Here is a 15,000-nt window from a genome sequence, read left to right on the forward strand (position 1 = left end):
AATTCTCCTTCCCACTTCCCTGAGGTGAGAAAGATCGAGGAATACTGAGGGAGCTGCAGGAGGGAAGTATTGAGAGGGTAGTGGGTAAAAATTGATTGTGGTGTATGTTCAGTAATATATAAATTCACATGAGCGTCAACACTCACTCCCTCCCTCTCTCTCTCTCTCTCTCTCTCCCTATATCTATCTATTCATCTCTATTTCTCACTGTCTATCTATCCATCCCTCTGCCTCTGTCTCTCTCTTTTTCTACACACACACACACACACACACACATTGACCCCACTTAACCTTACTAATATTATTTCTCTCTCTTTACAGGTAAGTACCGACTAGTGGAAGACAACAACAAACAACAACAACAACAACAACCATATACCTTTCTGTGAGTACCATATAACCCTTTCAGGACGAGAACCTTTTTTCTTACTAGAACTCTCCTGGGGGGTTTGGGGGGGTTGAGGTAGTGGAGGGGACGTGAAACCCCCCCTCCCTTAACTCCTTCAGTACGAGGCTAAATAAAATCGTCTGAACAAAGTAATAGGGAAAATAAAGGAGGTGTGTAAGGGACTGAGGGAAATGAAGGAAGATGAAGGGAGCTGCTTTATTTGTGACTGGGGATATTTTGGGGGGTTTTGTGTGTGTGTGTGTGTGTGTGTGTGTGTGTGTGTGTGTGTGTGTGTGTGTGTGTGTGTGTGTGTGTGTGTGTGTGTGTGTGTGTGTGTGTGTGAGAGAGAGAGAGAGAGAGAGAGAGAGAGAGAGAGAGAGCATAATGATGATGACGCTGATGATAACTCTTTTCATTACCTCTTTCTGAGTGCGCACACACACACAAACACACACACACACACACACACACACACACACACACACACACACACACACACACACACACACACATCAGTATCTCATCTTTTCATGTACACTCTCTCTCTCTCTCTCTCTCTCTGCTGAAGGAAGCCTGGGGATTAAAAACTAATCGCATTTCCTGGTTGCAAAGTTGCGTCAGAGAGAAAGAGAGAGAGAGAGAGAGAGAGTGAAGTGGTAATAGTAGTGGTAGTAGTACAGTAGTAGTGATAATAGCAGTAGTTGTTGTTTTAGTAGCAATAGTAGTAGTAGTAGTTGTAGTAATAGCAGTGGCAGTAATTGAAATTATTCTTATCATTATTGTTACTATTATTATTAGTTGTATAAACGCAGTAGTAGCCATAGTAGCAGTTGTAGTAATAGTCGTACCAGTAGAAGCAGTAATAATCGTAGTATTAGTAGTAGTAGTAATACCAGTAATAGTTATAGTAGTGATAGTAGTAATAGTCGTACTAGTAGTAGCAGTAAGAGTCGTAGTAGTCGTGGCACCAGTAGTAGTAGTAGCAACAGCAGTAGTAGTAGTAGTATGGATCCTAACAATGGGTTTACGTAACAACATAATAGTATTCTTTTTAACACTAGTATATAACAGTTAAAAGCTGAGTTGTAACAGCAGATTTATAAGATGCTAGTCACGAAGAAGTGCTACGGAAAGAATGTCGAGTCGAAGCACCGCCTTTTCTGCCACTGAGCTACGTGAAATAAGCAGCAGAAGGACGGAAATCTGGGCCAAGTTGAGGCAAAAGGGGTATAGAATAAAAGGAAAAGGGACTTAATTTCTTACCAGTTAAGTCTGCTAAGTCTCTCCTCAGCTCAATAAACTACTTAGGAGTTTTATAAGTGTATTTCTTTCTCTTCTCTTCCCTTTTTCTCCTCTCCCCTCTCCTCTCCTTTTCTCCACTCTTTTTTCTCCTTCTCCTCTCCTCTTCTCTTCTCTCTTTTCTTTACTACTTTTCTCTTGTTTTCTGTTCTCTTCTCTCCTCTCCTTTTCTCTTCTCTTTTTGCCCCCTCCTCCTTCTCCTCCCCTCTCTTCCTTCTCTCCTCTCTTCCCTTGTCTTCTCTTGTTTTCTATTCTCTTCTCTCCTCTCCTCTCCTTATCTCTTCTTTTTTTCCTCTCTCTTCTCTCCTCTTCTCTTCCCAGCTCTTTTTTTTCTTCTCTCCTCATTTTCTCTTCTCTTCTCATCTTATACAGGCGAAATTGGATTCATAAATGGGCTACAACGTGTTTAAATTAGGTTCTAAAGGATCAGTGTTCAATTTTAGGGCTATCTGTGTATGTGTGTGTGTGTGTGTGTGTGTGTGTGTGTGTGTGTGTGTGTGTGTGTGTGTGTGTGTGTGTGTGTGTGTGTGTGTGTGTGTGTTTGACCTCACGCCCATGCACTGGAGGGGTGAAACTGGAACCCGCAGAAAAAGTAAAAAGGAGAGGAGTGGAGGAAGAAGGGAAGGTGGAAAGAGGGAGAGAGGGAGCGAGGAGAGAGGAAGGGAGAAAGGGAAGAGGGAGGAAAGGGAAGAGGGAGGAAAGGGAAGAGGGAGGAAAGGGAAGAGGGAGGAAAGGGGAAGGCGAGAGGGAAGAAGAGGGAGAGAGGGCGAAAAAAGAGGGGAAGAGGGGAGAGGAAGGAAGGGAGGAAGTGGGGAAGGGGAAAGAGGAAGGGAGAGAAAGAAGAGGGAGAGCCGAGGGAAAAGAGGGGAAGGCGGGAGTGGAAGGGAGGAGGGGGAGAGGAGGAAATTTTAAAAGCAGAGAGAGAGAGAGAGAAAATGAACCTCGGGGCTTATATGAGACAGGGTTCAATTCCGCTTAGATGGTCACAATTAACGCTTACGGGGAGGGGAGGGGAGGGGAGGGGAGGGAAGGGGAGGAGAGAGGAGAGGAGGGGAAGGCAGGAGACTGGTAGAATGAAACGAGGGGGCAGGAGAGAAAGGAGGGAGGGAGAGATGGTAAATTAGGAGGTGGAGAGAGGAGGGAAGGGTCGAGATAGGAAAAGTGAATGGGGAGGGAAAGAGAGAGGAGGGGAGGGGAGGGGGAGGCTGACATGGGGAGGAAAGGAAGAAAAGGGAAATGAGGAAGTAGAAGGAGGGAAGAGTGGGGATGGGTGAGGGAAAAGAGAATGGGGAGGGGAAAGGAAGGGGGAGAGGGGGAGACTGGTGGAGGGGAAGGGAAGGGAAGGAAAGTGTAAGAAGGGAAGGGATGGAAGAGGGGAAGGAGAGGAAAAGTGAGAGAGAGAGAGAGAGAGAGAGAGAGAGAGAGAGAGGAGAAAGAAGGGGGGTGAGGAAAAGGGAAGAGGGGAGGAGAAAAAATGAAAGTGATGAGAAATCGAAGAAGAAAAAGAGAAAGAAAAAGGGTGAGAGAGGAAAGAAAGAGGAAGAGGACAGGAAGGGAAGGAAGAGACCAGAGAGAGAGAGAGAGAGAGAAAGGAGGAAGAAGGAAGAGCCAAGAGGAGGATGCTTGCCCAGCCTCTCATTCCTCTTTACATACATACATACTAAGAGGGGTACACACACACACACACACACACACACACACACACACACACACACACACACACACATCTAGAGCAAATACTCAAAAGCAGGAAGGACAGAGAGAGAGAGAGAGAGAGAGAGAGAGAGAGAGAGAGAGAGAGAGAGAGAGAGAGAATAACACCATACTCTTCAAGCAGCTTCTCTCTCTCTCTCTCTCTCACTATATTTAACATCCCTGCGCAGTCGATATGCCCTATGGTTCTCTCTCACTTTAACTCTATTTTCGCCTCTCCTCTTTCCTGCTCTCTCTCTCTCTCTCTCTCTCTCTCTCTCTCTCTCTCCCCTGTAAGCATTCATAATCCCTCTTTCCTCTACCGCTGCTTATAGTATTCTCTCTCTCTCTCTCTCTCTCTCTCTCTCTCCCTCTCTCTCTCAGGACCCTAGTAAACTGATGTGTACTTTGAAAGCTAATGAGAGAGAGAGAGAGAGAGAGAGAGAGAGAGAGAGAGAGAGAGAGAGATGAATTTAACGTCCGCAGCGGAAACTGAAACCTGTCTTACTCTTATTAAACCACTTCTTCTTCTTCCTCCTCTTCTTCCTCTTCCTCCTCCTCCTCTTTCCTTTTCTCTTCTTCTGTCTCTTCTCTCCTTTTTTTCGCCTCATCCTTCTCTGCACTCATGCACTCTTACTCTTCCCTCCTTCTGTTCCTCTTCCTCCTCCTCCCTCCTTCTATTCCTCTTCCTCTTCCTTCTCCTCCCTCCTTCTATTCCTCTTCCTCTCTCCTATTCCTCTTCCTCCTCCTCCCTCTTTCTATTCCTCTTCCTCCTCCTCCCTCTTTCTATTCCTCTTCCTCCTCCTCCCCCTTCTATTCCTCTTCCTCCTCCTCCCCCCTTCTATTCCTCTTCCTCCTCCTCCCCCCTTCTATTCCTCTTCCTCCTCCTCCCCCCTTCTATTCCTCTTCCTCTTCCTCCCTCCTTCTATTCCTCTTCCTCCTCCTCCCTCTTTCTATTCCTCTTCCTCCTCCTCCCCCCTTCTATTCCTCCTCCTCCTCCTCCCCCCTTCTATTCCTCTTCCTCTTCCTCCCTCCTTCTATTCCTCTTCCTCTTCCTCCCTCCTTCTATTCCTCTTCCTCTTCCTCCCTCCTTCTATTCCTCTTCCTCCTCCTCCCTCTTTCTATTCCTCTTCCTCCTCCTCCCTCCTCCTAATCCCCTTTCCCCCTTTTCTGCCTCTTCCTCTTCTTCCTTCTCATCATCTTCTTTACTCTTGCAAACCAACTCATACTTCCTCTCCTCTTCAATCTCCTCCTTTTCTTCTTTCCTACACTTCTCCTCCTCTTCTTCCCTTCCTCCACCTCCCGTTCTTCTTCTTCTTCTTCTTCTTCTCCTCCTCCTCTTCTTCTTCTCAGTCTTTCAACTGTTGTGTAATCTTGAAATTCTTGTCTTCATTTCCTCTTCTTTTTCTTTAACAGACCTTCTTCCTTTCCATCACTATTCTTATCATTTCCGTTTTCCTCCTCTAATGCTCCTCTTCCTCCTCCTTATCCACTCCTTCCTCCTCTCATCATCATCATCATCATCGTTCTCCTCCTCCTCCTCCTCTTCCGCATTTTTGTATTTCTCTTCTTCCTCTTTTGTTATTATTTACTCTTTCCTTCCTCTTTCTCCCAGTCTCCCTCTTCTTCTACACTTTTGCAATCCTTATATCTTCTCCCTCTCCCCCCCCTCTCTCTCTCTCTCTCCCCCCCCTTCTCTCTCTCAGTAACACGGGGAAAAGCACGAGCCATCGATCACTCACTCAATCACCCGCGCAACAGAGACAGATAGACAGACAGACGGATTGACAGACACAGCGAGAGAGTTGGATAGTTACACAGACCACACAGACCATACCGTCCCTGCGAGATGGTCCGGCCTTAACACTAACACAAAACTCAAGGTAATGAAGTAGGTGAAAAGGATAGCACAGCAGAAGGCTCTCCCCCACCCTCCAGACCCCCCGGCTTGTCCAGTACAGGAAAAAAGTGAGAAGCAGGACATTGTAGGGTACAAAATGCATGAAGGAAATTTTCAAGGATAGACAGAATGAAGAATATAAAGGACGTGAAAATTCTGAGCATACATCGACACAGTAATTCAAATTTTTACCTATTATATCCATTTTTTTTTTTTTAGGGGGTTACTTATCAAAATAGGAGGAAATTCGTGCTGTATACATAATTCCTTCGTATGTACGTGAAAAATCCGCACATCCATACATGTGCACATAAACACTCATAAGCTCATACATGTCTGCCAATACCTGGACACACACATATACACCTAAATGCTAATGGTGTGAGAGAGAGAGAGAGAGAGAGAGAGAGAGAGAGAGAGAGAGAGAGAGAGAGAGAGAGAGAGAGAGAGAGCCACAAGGTCCCAACACTATATGCAAATCAACCATTCTGCCAATGAATAAACACACAGCCTCTACTAACAACTATTTATTAGACTATTTACTATTCATTGGGCTACTGACTGGCTAATAACAAGGCTAATCACTGGCTATTAAGGGGACTATTAACTGTACTATTTTCTGACTATTAACCATACTCTTAAATAAACTATGAGCGGGCAATTACAACAACAATAATAATAATAATAATAATAATAATAAACGAAAATGCATTTGATATTTTACTCTTCTAACCACCAGACGATTTTATTCAGTCAGGGAATAATCCACTGAAGAAAAGGTATCACGGTCGTCTCCATAAAAATATAAAGAACTAAATTAATCAGCAGATCAATATAAAATTAAAGAAAAAAATAATGATGTTGGTAATTATATTCTTGTTGATTAAATCCTTAATTATTTATTTATTTTTTTTACTAATTACGGCCATACCACGTTGAGTACACCGCTTCCCGTCCGATCAGCGAAGTTAAGCAACGTTGGGTCTGGTTAGTACTTGCATGGGTGACCGCCTGGGAACACCAGATGCTGTTGGCATCCCTACGTGTCAAGTGGGGTTGGTGGAGGATTAGTGCCCCTCCCTGTAAAACAATTAACTCTAAGCCCTTGGCCACCCTGTTTGGGATACATGGCGTCTGGCAATGAATGAATGAACTAATTAAATTTATTGATCGTGAGAAAGAGAAACAGGTAGAAGGTGAGACAAAAAAAAATAGATAGATAGACATAGATAGATAAACAGATGGACAATATGCTATATAGTCTACGTATATATATATGGGGAGGGAGGGAGGGAGAGAGAGAGAGAGAGAGAGAGAGGGGGGGGGAGAACCATCACACCCACACCATCTGGCCTATACCATAGAAAGTTAACAGTAAAATACGCTGCACAATATACGATGCTGCTGTACTTTATTGCCTATCTATCTATCTACCAATCTATCTATCTATCCATCTGTGTATATTTCCATCCATCTATCGGAAAGGTTGGCTGTATATCTATCTGCAAACATCTATTTTTCGCTGTACTTGTCTGTCTTTCTATCTATCTATTTATTTGTCCATCAATAAATCTCCATCCATCTGACAGTCTATCTACTGATCAATCTATGGTTTGCTTTATCTATCTGTCTAGCAATGGGTGTACGGTAAACTACTACTACTACTACTACTACTACTACTAAGAAGAAGAAGAAGAAAAGGAAGCCAAACCTGTGTGTGTGATATATATATATATATATATATATATATGGAGCCTCAGTGGTAAAGTGTGCGTTACTTTCACTGGAGAGCGAGGGTTCGCGCCCCGCCAGGGTAATAAACTTTGGAAGCGTTCTCCCGGCCATGTACTGCTTTGGCGAACACCAGGGGTGCTGTGGTTGAACCAGTGTCGCATACTATAAAGTATGCTTGCACCCAGTCGACTTGCGCTGGACGATTACACTTGGTTCACAGACCACAAACACATCCAAAGCCACTACAACACTATAATTACACTTACAAGCACTTCTCACCCTACATACAATCTCTACCAGACAGCCTAAGCCACTTGGTAGAGATACATTGGCTGTATCGTCCATACTTCGGTCGGGATAGGCCGATCCTGCAGCGGACACTCAAACGGCTGATTATATATATATATATATATATATATATATATATATATATATATATATATATATATATATATATATATATATATATATATATATGAGAGAGAGAGATGGGGGTTAACCATCAAACATACACACACACCATTTGGTCCGTATATTAAAAAGTTAACAGTAAAAGCCCCAGCACCATACACGCTGCTGTTGTGCTATATTGCCTATCTATCTATCTATCTATCTATCTATCTGTCTGTCTGTCTGTCTGAATAATACGTCTCTCCATCCATCCATGTATCTATCTGAATGGCTGGCTGTTTATCTATCTGTATATAAAGCATGTATTAGTCTAGATACTTGTGTCTGTCTATCGGTATCTACCTATCTGTCTGCCACCAACGTCTATCTGTCTCACTATCTATCTATTTACCACTATATGGTTCGATATATCTATCTCTCATGGTCAAAACATACTGTACATTAACTAATCAATATAATAATAATAATAATAATAATAATGACGACGATGGTACTAAATAATTATAATGATAATAATAATAATAATAATAATAATAATAATGACGATGATGGTACTAAATAATTGTAATGATAATAATAAAAATAATAATAATAAGAAGAAGAAGAAGAAGAGGGCGACGAAGAAGAAGCGGGCGACGAAAAAGAAGACGACGACGTGGAGGAGGAAGAGGAAGAGGAAGATCAAGAAGAAGAAAAAGAAGAGTATGAAAATGAAGAAAACTCCACACCTTGGCTTAGTGAATTACAACAGCGATATCATTACCACAACGCGTAATTAAACACGGAATGCAGTCGCCCGGAATGGTGATTACATTAAGGATTCTCGTGTGTGTGTGTGTGTGTGTGTGTGTGAGAGAGAGAGAGAGAGAGAGAGAGAGAAGCAGGTGGGTTAGGCAGTAAGAGAAATGGGAAATGCGTACGGCAGTGTGCGAGCATATATTAGACGGAGGTAGGGCGAGGCAGGTTAGCCAGGGGTGAGGCAGGTTAGGCAGGGGTGAGGCAAGTTACGGAAGGGTGAGGGAGGTTAGGCATAGGTGAGGGAGGTTAGGCAGGGGTTAGGCAGGGTAGGTGGGGGTGAGCAGGGTAGGCAGAGGTTAGGCAGGCTAGAAGGGGTAAGGAAGGCTTGGAAGAGGTGAGGCAGGTTAGGTAGGGGTGGTCCAAGGTGAGGTCGTAGTAGGAGAAATACGATGGAGACAAGGCAAATGAAGGCAGGAAGATGGGAATAAGACAGTGGTGAGGAAGGGGATGAGGCTGGGGTGAGGCAGGGTGAGGAAGGCAGAAGTACGGCAGGGCAGGGGTGAGGCAGGGATAGGAAGACAGAATTAAGGCGGCGTGAGAAAAGCAGAAGCGTGGCAGGACAGAGATGAGAAAGATGTAAGGCAGGGCAAGGGTGAGAAGTGCTGAAATGAGGCATGCTAAGGAAGGAAGAAGTGAGGCAGGATAAAGATGAGGCAGAAGCATGGCTGGGTTGGGTTACGGCAGGGGTGAGGCAGGGTGGGAAATGCAAGTGTGAGGGACAAAAGAGCTGAGGCGACGTGAGGCAGGGTGAGAAATGAAGAAGTGAGGCAGGATAGAGGTGTTGCAGAAGTGAGAAATGAAGAAGTGAGGCAGGATAGAGGTTAGGCAGGGTGAGAAATGAAGAAGTGAGGCAGGAAAGAGGTGTGGCAGAAGTGAGTCAGAGTGAGAAATGAAGAAGTGAGGCAGGATAGAGGTGAGGCAGGGTGAGAAATGAAGAAGTGAAGCAGGATAGAGGTGAGGCAGGGTGAGAAATGAAGAAGTGAGGCAGGATAAAGGTGGGGCAGGGTGAGAAATGAAGAAGTGAGGCAGGATAGAGGTGAGGCAGAAGTGAGGCAGGGGGAGAAATGAAGAAGTGAGGCGGGATAGAGGTGAGGCAGAAGTGAGGCAGGGTTGAGGCAGGGCTGAGGCGGGAGGAGACAGGGCAGAGGAAGTAGGCAGTAAATAGACTGGAAGGAGACAGCGGGTAGAGGCCAGGCAGAGTGAGGCAAAGTGGGCGAGGGTAAGGCAGGGAGAGGCAGGCTGAGGTGGGGAGAGGCAGTGAGGAAGATGGTAGGAAGATTGAGGCAGAAAAAGGATGGAAGTACAGTGAGTGAGGGAGAGAGAGAGAGAGAGAGAGAGAGAGAGAGAGAGAGAGACGGGATGGTCCCAGGTGAGGCAGGTAACCCGGATCAGTGAAGGGATCAAGAAAAGGGAGAGAGAGAGAGAGAGAGAGAGAGAGAGATGGATCACAATAAGTCACTGTAGAAGCCTACTTACTCATCATTTACTCATTTTCTCTCACATTCATCTTCACTCATGTCCACTTCCATCATCTCATTCATTTTCACTCCATCATTAATACTCACTACTTATTCGTCATTCATCCTCACTCACCTTCACTTATGCCATATTCATCTCATTCATCACTTAACTCTACTTACTCATCTCTCAATCTCATCATTCACTTCTCATTCATCACTCACTCCCCTCTCTCTCCATTCATTTACCCATTCATCTCCACCCATACCATCACTCCATTCATTCTAACATTCACCATCACTCATTCATCATTTCTCCCTCCCCCATCTCTCACTCTCTCATTCATTTCTTTCATTTTCACTCACACTCACTTTATTCATCCTGTTCATCACCACTCATGTCTCACTCATGTCACCCTTCACACTTTCTTATATCTACGTAACTGTCATTTTCACCCTAGCTCACAGAAGTCATGTTATACTGATCTTATCTCACTTCTGATCTCGTCTCATCTCACCTCATTTCACCTCGTCTCACCTTTTATCTCATTTCATCTTACCTCATTTCACCTTTTATCTCATCTCGTCTCACCTCTTATTTCATCTCACTTCTAATCTCATCTCATCTCACCTATTCTTAACTCATCTTTTATCTCATCTTATCTCCTCTTATCTCATCTCACTTTTTATCTCGTCTCATCTCACCTCTTATCTCGTTTCATCTCCTCTTATATCATCTCACTTTTTATCTCGTCTCAATTTATCTCATCTCGTCTCGACTCTTACCACACCTTGTCTCGTCTCATCTCACCTCTAATCTCATCATCTCACCTTTTATCTCGTCTCAGACCCACCCTTACCCACCATCCTCATCTCATCCATTCATCCGACCTCATTCATCAACACTCATTCAGTCTCATTCACTTCTCATCCATTCTCATATCGACTCATTCAGTTATTCATTCTCATTTATTCAGTTTTATTCACCTGTGACTCACTTATCGTAATTTAATAAGTGGAATGGGAGTGGTGATTACTTGATGCAAATTGGAGGAGGAGGAGGAGGAGGAGGAAGGGAGAGAGAGAGAGAGAGAGAGAGAGAGAGAGAGAGAGAGAGAGAGATGGTCCCTCCTCTCTCCTTAATATGATCATAAATTTTCGCACCTCCTCAGTTATCATCCTTTCCTTTCCTTTATTTATTCCCCCCCCCATTCCCCCATCTCTCTCTCTCTCTCCATCTATCTATCTATCTATCTCGTCTAAAATATCATCACCATAGTCCTTATTTTTTTCCTTTCTTCAGTTCCTCTCATCTCATCTTCATCCTCGCTCTTTTCCTTCTCCTCTTCCCTACCTCTTCCTTCCTTCCTTCCTTCCTTCTCTCTGCTGTCCATCATTCTTTCTCCACTTCCTTCCTCTTCCCTTTCTCCTTCCTTCCTTCCTTCTCTCTGCTGTCCATCATTCTTTCTCCACTTCCTTCCTCTCCCCTTTCTCCTTCCTTCCTTCCTTCTCTCTGCTGTCCATCATTCCTTCTACACTTCCTCCTTCGCTCCTTCCTTCCTTCTCTCTGCTGTCCATCATTCCTTCTCCTCCAACTTTATTTCGAATTTCTCCTTCATCCTTTATTTTTCCTCTCTCTCTCTCTCTCTCTCTCTCACTCACTCTAATACTCCTGATACGCCTTTCCTGATAAAGAAATTAATTTGCATAAGCGATCTTTTCTTACTCCAAATCCTTTCAACATTATTATTAAATCTTTCTTTGTCTTTAATTTCTTCTTGTTTTTTTTTAATTATTTTTTGGCGGCTTTTCGTTTTCTTTCTTTCCTTTTTTTTTGTTAGTGAAATAATAGTAATAAACAAAACTTTATTGTTTGTGTCTGTGTTTGTCTGTTTGTTTTTCTGTAAGTGTTGTGTGTATGTCGGCGTTGAGTCCTGCTTATGCTACACACACACACACACACACACAGGAATGTATAATCTCCAGCTGGTAAAAAAGGTGACCTCGTAAGTGTAAGCCAGTGACCTCTCTCTCTCTCTCTCTCTCTCTCTCTAACCTGGTGTAATCCCCTGCTACCCTGAATATTTAATAGTTTGATCGTAACATAAATAAATAAATAAATAATAATCTAGCATACTCACTTCTCTCTCTCTCTCTCTCTCTCTCCTTCCCAACCCCCTTCCTTGTCCCACCCCCTATCCCTCCAACCCCACCATCAACCCCTCTTCTATCCTCCTTAGCCCTCCCAATCTCTCCTCCAACCCCCTTAACCCCTCCCAATCCCTCCCTATTCTTTCTCAACCCCTCCCTATTCTTCCTTAACCCCTCCCAATCCCTCCCTATCCTTAACCCCTCCCAATTCTTTCTCAACCCCTCCCTATTCTTCCTTAACCCCTCCCTATTCTTCCTTAACCCCTTCCAACCCCTCCTTCATCCTCCTTAACCCCTCCCAATCCCCCCTATTCTTCCTTAACCCCTCCCAATCTCTCCCTATTCTTCCTTAACCACTCCCAATTCCTTCCTATTCTTCCTTAACCCCTCCCAATCCCTGCCTGTTCTTCCTTAACCCCTCCCTATTCTTCCTTAACCCCTCCCAATCCCTCCCTATTCTTCCTTAACCCCTCCCAATCCCTCCCTATTCTTCCTTAACCCCTCCCAATCCCTTCCAATTCTTCCTTAACCCCTCCCAATCCCTCCTCATTCTTCCTTGGCCCTACTGGTGGTACGTAAGAGGTGGTACTGACAGGAGGGTCGTAAGAAAAGATACACAAGTACATTAATTTTGTCTTTTCTCACACATATTCTTCTCCCTCCATCCCTCCTTTCCTCTCTCCTTCTCCCTCCATCCCTCCTCTCCTCTCCCCTTCCCCTCCTTTCTCCCTCCATCCCTCCTTTCCTCTCTCCTTCTCCCTCCATCCCTCCTCTCCTCTCCCCTTTCCCTCCTTTCTCCCTCCAACCCCCTCCCTCTCATTCCCCCCTCACACACACACACACACACACACACACACACACACACACACACACACACATATACACACCTCAAACGGGAGGTAGGTGTGTGTTGTGGCGGGGAGAGAGAGAGAGAGAGCTAGGATACAAAAATGCCCAGTTACCCTGTCACATCCACGCCTCCTTATTCTCTCCTTTTCACATCTCCTCCTCACTCCCCTCCTCCCCCACCACCACCCCATCACCCCTCCAACCCCCACTCTCTTGGGCAAGTGTGAGGGGGTGGTGGGGTTGGGTGGGGTGAAGCAAGATTGGGGAGAAAAATAAATACCCACCCTCTCACATCCACCATCCCCTTTCTTCCACCCTCGCACTCCACACCCACCCTCTCCCCCCCTACATCCCCCTCCCGGTCGTAAGTAAGAGGTAGTGTTGGTAAGCTAGGTCGTAACAGTATATTAATGCACGATCCCACCTCACCCCCTACCCCCACCCACACACGAGTACTACCCCCTCCTAATTCTTCCCCCTACACACCCATCCCCATCACTCCTCCTCCCCCGGTGTGTGTGTGTGTGTGTGTGTGTGTGTGTGTGTGTGGAGGGGTGAGGGGGGCAGGATGCAATAATACACTAATACACTTCACTTAATCTCTCTCACGTCCTCTCACCTCACCGCTCGTCCCGCCTCCACACTCCTGTTCAACACTTACACCCACACACCTCCTTTCCCGTTGTGTGTGTGTGTGTGTGTGTGTGTGTGTGTGTGTGTGTGTGTGTGTGTGTGTGTGTGTGTGTGTGTGTGTGTGTGTGAGTGTGTGTGTGTGTGTGTGTGTGTGTGTGTGTGTGTGTGTGTGTGTGTGTGTGTATGTGTGTGTATGGCCGACTCTAAGCACAGATATTCCGCTCCCGAAGGTCCAGCAGTCCTCTTACATATCACCATCTTGACGCCAATACCCACCGTCCATACTAACTACACGCTAGGTCTGTGTTAGGACTGGTGTAATGGTATGGTATTAGTGGGTGTACTGGTATAACGAAAATGATCAAATAATTCCCCGCCCTTGCCTGGGATAGTGTTCGCGTTCTATCGGAAACCAGACAGACAGACAGATACATAGATAGACAGATAGATAGATGGGTAGATAGACAGATAATTAATTGGCCACAGCTACATTTTCTATAATTACAATACACAACTGCTGCTGGAACGGGGTGGAAAAGGCTCGTAAAATATTCAAGTCTAACTCTAACCCCGTCCCTTCACGTGTTTAATATCCTTCCCTCACACTCCCCACTCCCACCCCCTCCGCCCCACCCCTAAACCTCCCCCCCACAACCCCCCAGGAGAGGTAAGGGGGGGTGGATGAGGTGTGGGGTGAGGAAGGTTCATAAAATATCCAAACTCGATCCCACTTTAAACACCTTCCTCCTCCCTCCATTTTCCTCCCCACAGTTTCCTCCCACCCCACAATCCCTTTCCTCCTGCTCCCCCCTCCCTCCGCCCTCGGGTCGTATCTGTGGGATGATGAGGGGTGGAGTGGGGGGGGGGAGGCGAGGTATGGTCTTAGAGATAATGACCACACAAGCTCCACCCCTCACACACATCCACACTCAACTGCCCCCCCACACCCTACCCACACCTTCCATCCCCCCTCCATTCCCCCCATCAACCCCCCCACACCCCTCCTCCCTATACCGCCACCTCCTTAACCCCTTTCTTGCCGTATGTCTTAAGAACGGGATGAAGGAGAGTAAGTAACATATGCACCAAAAATTTACCTTACCACAAAAACAACCTCAATTTCCCTTTCCACAACCCTCCCTCCCATTTCCCCATACCCCAACCCCCCAAAACCCCTTACACAACCCCCTTACAACCCCTCCCTCCCATTCCCCAACCCCCCATAACCTCTCCACAACCCACTCACAACCCCTCCCTCCCATTCTCCCATACCCCAACCTCCAAAACCCTCTCACAACCCTTCCCTCCCATTCCCCCAACCCCCATAACCCCTCCACAACCCACTCACAACCCCTCCCTCCCATTCCTCCAACCCCCATAACCCCTCCACAACCCACTTACAACCCCTCCCTCCCATTCCCCCATACCCCAACCCCCCATAACCCCTCTACAACCCCCTCACAACCCCTCCCCCCATACCCCAACCCCCATAACCCCTCCACAACCCCTCCTGGTCGTAGGTATGAGGTGGGGGGGTTGGGAGGGTCGTGGTAGGGTCGTAACAATATACCATCCTCTCTAAACACACAAAAATGCCGGTTTACCTGAAGCGAGATGGCCCAATTTTGGCTGCATGGCTTTGTTTCCCTATGGCTGAGTGGGTGGATATGGCTGAGTGGCTGGATATG

General features: G+C 45.8%; 1 protein-coding gene and 1 non-coding gene across 4 annotated transcripts in view; both read left to right on the forward strand.

Annotated features, from left to right (window-relative positions):
• The window catches only part of LOC145410059 (sodium/calcium exchanger 1-like), a 238,962-nt gene that overhangs the window by 35,983 nt on the left and 187,979 nt on the right, over window positions 1-15,000 (forward strand). The gene's annotated exons all lie outside the window — the stretch shown is intronic.
• Window positions 6,197-6,315, forward strand: LOC145410286 (5S ribosomal RNA). The gene has a single exon (XR_013899249.1). It is a non-coding gene; the product is annotated as a 5S ribosomal RNA (ribosomal RNA).

Source organism: Coenobita brevimanus, chromosome 84 (assembly GCF_032717465.1).
Source record: "Coenobita brevimanus isolate Jiangsu-jjx chromosome 84, ASM3271746v2, whole genome shotgun sequence".
Taxonomy (NCBI): Eukaryota; Metazoa; Arthropoda; class Malacostraca; order Decapoda; family Coenobitidae; genus Coenobita; species Coenobita brevimanus.